The sequence below is a fragment of the Girardinichthys multiradiatus genome, chromosome 1 (genome assembly GCF_021462225.1).
Source record: "Girardinichthys multiradiatus isolate DD_20200921_A chromosome 1, DD_fGirMul_XY1, whole genome shotgun sequence".
Classification (NCBI taxonomy): Eukaryota; Metazoa; Chordata; class Actinopteri; order Cyprinodontiformes; family Goodeidae; genus Girardinichthys; species Girardinichthys multiradiatus.
Genome location: NC_061794.1, coordinates 22,426,835 through 22,433,389, shown reverse-complemented (window position 1 = coordinate 22,433,389; position 6,555 = coordinate 22,426,835).

The window sequence follows — 6,555 nt, the reverse complement described above, 5'->3', positions numbered from 1 at the left end:
TCAAGACCCAACACTCTGGATGAGCTAAAGGCCGCTATCGAAGCATCCTGGGCCTCCATAAGACCTCAGCAGTGCCACAGGCTGATTGCCTCCATGCCACGCCGCATTGAAGCAGTCATTTCTGCAAAAGGATTCCCGACCAAGTATTGAGTGCATAACTGTACATGATTATTTGAAGGTTGACGTTTTTTGTATTAAAAACACTTTTCTTTTATTGGTCGGATGAAATATGCTAATTTTGTGAGATAGGAATTTTGGGTTTTCATGAGCTGTATGCCAAAATCATCCGTATTAAGACAATAAAAGACCTAAAATATTTCAGTTAGTGTGCAATGAATCTAAAATATATGAATGTTAAATTTTCATCATGACATTATGGAAAATAATGAACTTTATCACAATATGCTAATATTTTGAGAAGGACCTGTAGATGGGTGACTGTGGCTCAGGTGCTCAGGGAGCCCGTCTTGGTTTGCTGGTTTGAACCCCGCCTTGCCTACTGATGGTGGTCAGAGGGCTCGATGGTGCTGATTGTATGGGAGCCTCGCTTCTGTCAGTCTGCCCCAGGGCAGTTGTGGCTACAATGTAGCTCACCACTGTCAGTGTGTGAGTATGTGAATGAATGGATGGATGATTGTAGTGTGAAGCACTTCGGAGTCCTCTTACTAGACAAAGCACTATACAAGTACAGGCCATTTCAAATTTACCATAATTCAAATCCTTGAGATTTCTCATAACAAAAATATATACATTCTATTGCTCCGGAAGTCACTTGGACCTTCAGAGCGTAATAAAACTCCAACATCATCTGTGTGGATGAGGGCTGTTCTGGATCTGCAATTGACAATTCAAAAATGAAGTGTCCATATCCACTACATATCACAAAGACATCCAGGGAACAGACTGAGAAACATAATAAAAATCAGATGAAAATTATTTTCTCTAATTTAAATATGTTAACATTTTTCAAAACTTCTGTTCTCTTGTGTAACCTGGATTTGATCACTGTTTTGTTTGTTGTTTAAAGATTAATCAGATCTAGATCCTTCGCAGTCTCAGTAAGGTCAGGGGTTTAGTGTTACAGGAAGAGTTAAGCAGGGTTGTTTTGTTTCCTGGTGATAGAGTCTTAACTTCAGAACTGATCTTAAAAGCATTGATGAATTATTCACAACCCATTACAATGGAAACATTGTCATAGTTCCAAAATAGATCAATTGTGCAACTAATTGCGCTTCAGTTTGTGGTCTAGTTTAGGCAAACTGCAGCGTTAAGTGCTCACATATCTGCAAGATTCCTATAAACTTGCATTTCCACAAAAGGGTTGATTTTGCTCAGGTTTCGTGTACCAGAAAAAAGCTTTTAGGGTATTCCTCAGTGCATGTTGCCTTTTTGTTGTTTAGAGCTCGCATTGTTTGCTACATATATATATTACACACATGATGGGTTAGAATGTTTTCCTTTAAACTTCTGTTATCCAAATGTGAATTTTTGTTTCTTTTTAGAAATCTAAGCTTATAATTAATCAAACATTTTGGGTCTTAAGATCTTTACATTAGATGAAGTACTGATGCAAAATTAGCAACATGAGTGTGATTGTACAGGTCCTTCTCAAAATATTAGCATATTGTGATAAAGTTCATTATTTTCCATAATGTCATGATGAAAATTTTACATTCATATATTTTAGATTCATTGCACACTAACTGAAATATTTCAGGTCTTTTATTGTCTTAATACGGATGATTTTGGCATACAGCTCATGAAAACCCAAAATTCCTATCTCACAAAATTAGCATATCATTAAAAGGGTCTCTAAACGAGCTATGAACCTAATCATCTGAATCAACGAGTTAACTCTAAACACCTGCAAAAGATTCCTGAGGCCTTTAAAACTCCTAACCTGGTTCATCACTCAAAACCCCAATCATGGGTAATGCTGCTTGCCTGACTGCTGTCCAGAAGGCCACTATTGACACCCTCAAGCAAGAGGGTAAGACACAGAAAGAAATTTCTGAACGAATAGGCTGTTCCCAGAGTGCTGTATCAAGGCACCTCAGTGGGAAGTCTGTGGGAAGGAAAAAGTGTGGCATAAAACGCTGCACAACGAGAAGAGGTGACCGGACCCTGAGGAAGATTGTGGAGAAGGGCGGATTCCAGACCTTGGGGGACCTGCGGAAGCAGTGGACTGAGTCTGGAGTAGAAACATCCAGAGCCACCGTGCACAGGCGTGTGCAGGAAATGGGCTACAGGTGCCGCATTCCCCAGGTCAAGCCACTTTTGAACCAGAAACAGCGGCAGAAGCGCCTGACCTGGGCTACAGAGAAGCAGCACTGGACTGTTGCTCAGTGGTCCAAAGTACTTTTTTCGGATGAAAGCAAATTCTGCATGTCATTCGGAAATCAAGGTGCCAGAGTCTGGAGGAAGACTGGGGAGAAGGAAATGCCAAAATGCCAGAAGTCCAGTGTCAAGTACCCACAGTCAGTGATGGTCTGGGGTGCCGTGTCAGCTGCTGGTGTTGGTCCACTGTGTTTTATCAAGGGCAGGGTCAATGCAGCTAGCTATCAGGAGATTTTGGAGCACTTCATGCTTCCATCTGCTGAAAAGCTTTATGGAGATGAAGATTTCATTTTTCAGCACGACCTGGCACCTGCTCACAGTGCCAAAACCACTGGTAAATGGTTTACTGACCATGGTATCACTGTGCTCAATTGGCCTGCCAACTCTCCTGACCTGAACCCCATAGAGAATCTGTGGGATATTGTGAAGAGAACGTTGAGAGACTCAAGACCCAACACTCTGGATGAGCTAAAGGCCGCTATCGAAGCATCCTGGGCCTCCATAAGACCTCAGCAGTGCCACAGGCTGATTGCCTCCATGCCACGCCGCATTGAAGCAGTCATTTCTGCAAAAGGATTCCCGACCAAGTATTGAGTGCATAACTGTACATGATTATTTGAAGGTTGACGTTTTTTGTATTAAAAACACTTTTCTTTTATTGGCCGGATGAAATATGCTAATTTTGTGAGATAGGAATTTTGCGTTTTCATGAGCTGTATGCCAAAATCATCCGTATTAAGACAATAAAAGACCTGAAATATTTCAGTTAGTGTGCAATGAATCTAAAATATATGAATGTTAAATTTTCATCATGACATTATGGAAAATAATGAACTTTATCACAATATGCTAATATTTTGAGAAGGACCTGTGTGTTTCCATGCTGCAGGGTGAGCTGTAAGGACCTTAAGTATTCATAGAAGGCCTAAGTTCACTAAGAAATAAAAAAGGGAAATTGTATGTCACTATGTTTTTTTTAATATCTGGTTACAATCAGAGAGATACTTCTCTTGTATTACAGAGTCAAATGACCCTGATGGTTAGTTTTCTGTCAGACTGCTGGTGTTGTTTTGTGTTAGGAAAAAGGTTAAGCCAATCAGAAATTCCTATATGCTGTCAAGAGACAGTTTGTTTATTCAGGGATATTCTGCATTCTGTTCTGAATACTTTAAGCCCCAAACTAAATTACATGTTAATTTCTGATTGACCTTTTGATCCGCCAATCATATTTCTACGTGCAGTCGGTGGGCTTTTCCTTTACTGGTCCAAGGTATTCTACCACGATGGGAGCAGGCACTGGTATCAGACATTCAGGGACACTAATATGCCATCAGGGTACTAAAAAAGGATGAACTCGGCTAACAGTGACACTTTTGGGAACAATTGGATGAATTATTGATAAATTGATCCAAATTAACAGGGAAATTTAGTTCTAACTGAGCTTCTATAGTGATTATATTTAATGTTTTTGCTGCTATCTATTTACCATGGAGCTGAAGCCTGTCTTGTTGAATCATTTGATTGTTCCAATGCCTGTACTGTACCTGTATTATATTATTGTGTTTGTGTGTGATTATTAGCATCAGAACATCAGTAGACTGGCAGTGTGGTTGTGCTGCCAGTACCCAGATCTGTTGTAAACTAAGTGGTTAAGAGTTGTCTTGTGTATGCTTGTGAGTCATGGTGGTGTTGCTGGGGCAGTGGCATGTCTTGGTGATGTTGAGCTATTAGGGTAGAGAAGACCAAGCTGTAGGAGACCCAGTTTGCCACAGTGGCTGTGGCATAAGTCCAGAGATACTGGTGCACAAACTAGGAAATTGTCTGTGCTCCAGACTCCCTTAATGGTGAATGAAGGAACTTACCCCCAAATTAACTTTACACAAGCAGCAGCAGAACAAAGCATTTTTATTTTTTCAGAAAACCCAACAAAAACGTTGCCAGAGGTAGTCCTATTATAGGGTGGCTCTTAAAAGGACCAGCTATTGTGGTGTAAAAAAAATGATACCAAGACAATTAATTCCAAACCTTTTTCTACATATGATTTGACATTTATCCTCTGCAAATCAGCTGATAAATACAAAGCACATTTGTTAGGAAGGGAAAAAATGCAAAAGAGGCAATAACCAGGTAGCTTTGTTAAAGCTCCTTATCATTACATTTCAGCATTCAGTCTTATTTGGTAGACTTCTATCAACATTGACTTTGTAATATTTGCCCACTCTCCTTTGCAAACGTTTTCCAAATCCATCAGATTGTGAAGACATCTCTTGTCCACAGAAGGCTATGGCTCAACAATTCCAAAACTGAAATGTTCTGGTCATGGAAGCATTCTTTTGCTGGAATTTGATGAAGTATTAGACTCTGTGATGTTGAAATATGATATTTCTCTTTATTTTCAATGTTCTCACAGACAACTAAAAGGTTTTGACTCAAAACCAGTGGAAAAGTAGAACTGTGGGCAAATCATTTAATAGCTACCTATATTTCAGCTGTCATTGAGTCTTTAACATAATTAAATTTTCATAACCTCCTAATTCCACAAGGTGTTGTGTGTGGCATGAAGCCACCCCCACTAGAAAGGGTTGGAAAGGCAGAGCGCACCCTGGTCAGGATGCCTGTCCATTACAGGCCCAGTACACAGAGATTCACTTTTACAAGCAGTTTGGAATCATCAGCAGGGCTACCCAAACTGTTACATGACTCTACTCAAGAACTTTATTATGTCTTAGCCACCTCTCTTATTACAAGAGACCAAAAAAATAAATTACAGGATGTCCACATTCTTATTGATGTTGCAAATTTGAAGTTACCAGGGTCAAGAGAAAATAATAATCTAGCAGCAGATAATTATTGTAATGACCATCAGTTGTTGATCTTGTACGTAAATTTATAGCGTTTTATCTTTCTAACGTCGTTCTGACAACACATTTCTGACATGTGTCTAACCTTCCACCAGAGGTCCCCAGTGTCTGCTTCTCCAGTCAACAACCTACCGCCTAGCTCATCGGTTTCTTATTTCTCATCAACACATCTGCATCAAATTATCTGATCAGCCCTCTTTCCTCCACAGCTTATTATCAGACCCTGCTTTTTGCGATAATTATGTCTTTTAATCCTATAGGTGTTAACTCAAATCTGAGCTTTTCACACTTTAAAACTGGTTTAAACAACAACAAAAACTGAATCAGTCTACAGGTAACTGAAGATGTTGTGCTTTTGGACGGAGAAAATATCCATATTTAAGTTTTATCATAAAAGCAGCCTTCAGGTGTGTGACATGTGTGACCACCAGGGGGCGCATTTGTCTTTCAAACAATGCAGTCTCAAGGTCACTGTTAGCAGGATGTCATTACTTCTCTGTTGGTAGTGCCATTGATGCTGCACGCTGTGGACTGCGCAGCTGCAGAAACACTGCGTCATACAGAGACTGAACGGCAGTTTGGTAGGGGGGGACCCACCAGTTACTCATTATGACTAATTTGTTGATTGTATTTTTGAGTTGAGTGTATTTTTTGAAAATGAACATTACAGTTTGGCAAAAAGTTTAAAAGGTATATTAATCTAATGGTAAACCCTTCATATTTACATTCACTCATTGTCAGTATGTGTTAAATTCGCATAAAACCTATTTATTTGAAATGATGATTTACGCTGGGTAAAAATGATGCATTTCACGAAGTTTGTAATGAGCAGAGGGAAGCCACTGCTAGGAAACGAGACCGCAACTAACATGTGACCAACAACGAAACGCTGCTTCGGGAGATCCCTGCCTGCTCCTCTGCACGTACTCATCTCTGCGTCATCTTTTTTTCCGCATACTCCAGCTTTGTATTTATACTGATTAAAACAAGTTAGGACACACGTTTCCCACCATCTGTTTAATGTAAAGTCAAACCTTATCTCTTTGTGTGTGCACTGTCCTTTTGATGATGTTTCATGAAAGAAAATCCGCATCTTATTTTTCATGTAGTAGTGTATGGCAAGCCATTTCGTCATATATAATACGCTGGATTGAGCCATTAACGTTATCTACTTTATTTAAGATCTCTCAACCATCGTTATTTCAAGAAAGAATAATGTCCTGCTCATCTTGTGTGTGCTTTTAGCTTTCAGACATCTGATCACAATCTTTACTTTTTTAATTTAGGATATGGTTATAGAAAATAAAAATCTCAATCTCAACTTTTGCAGGGGGCTGGATGCAAAAGTAAATCAGCC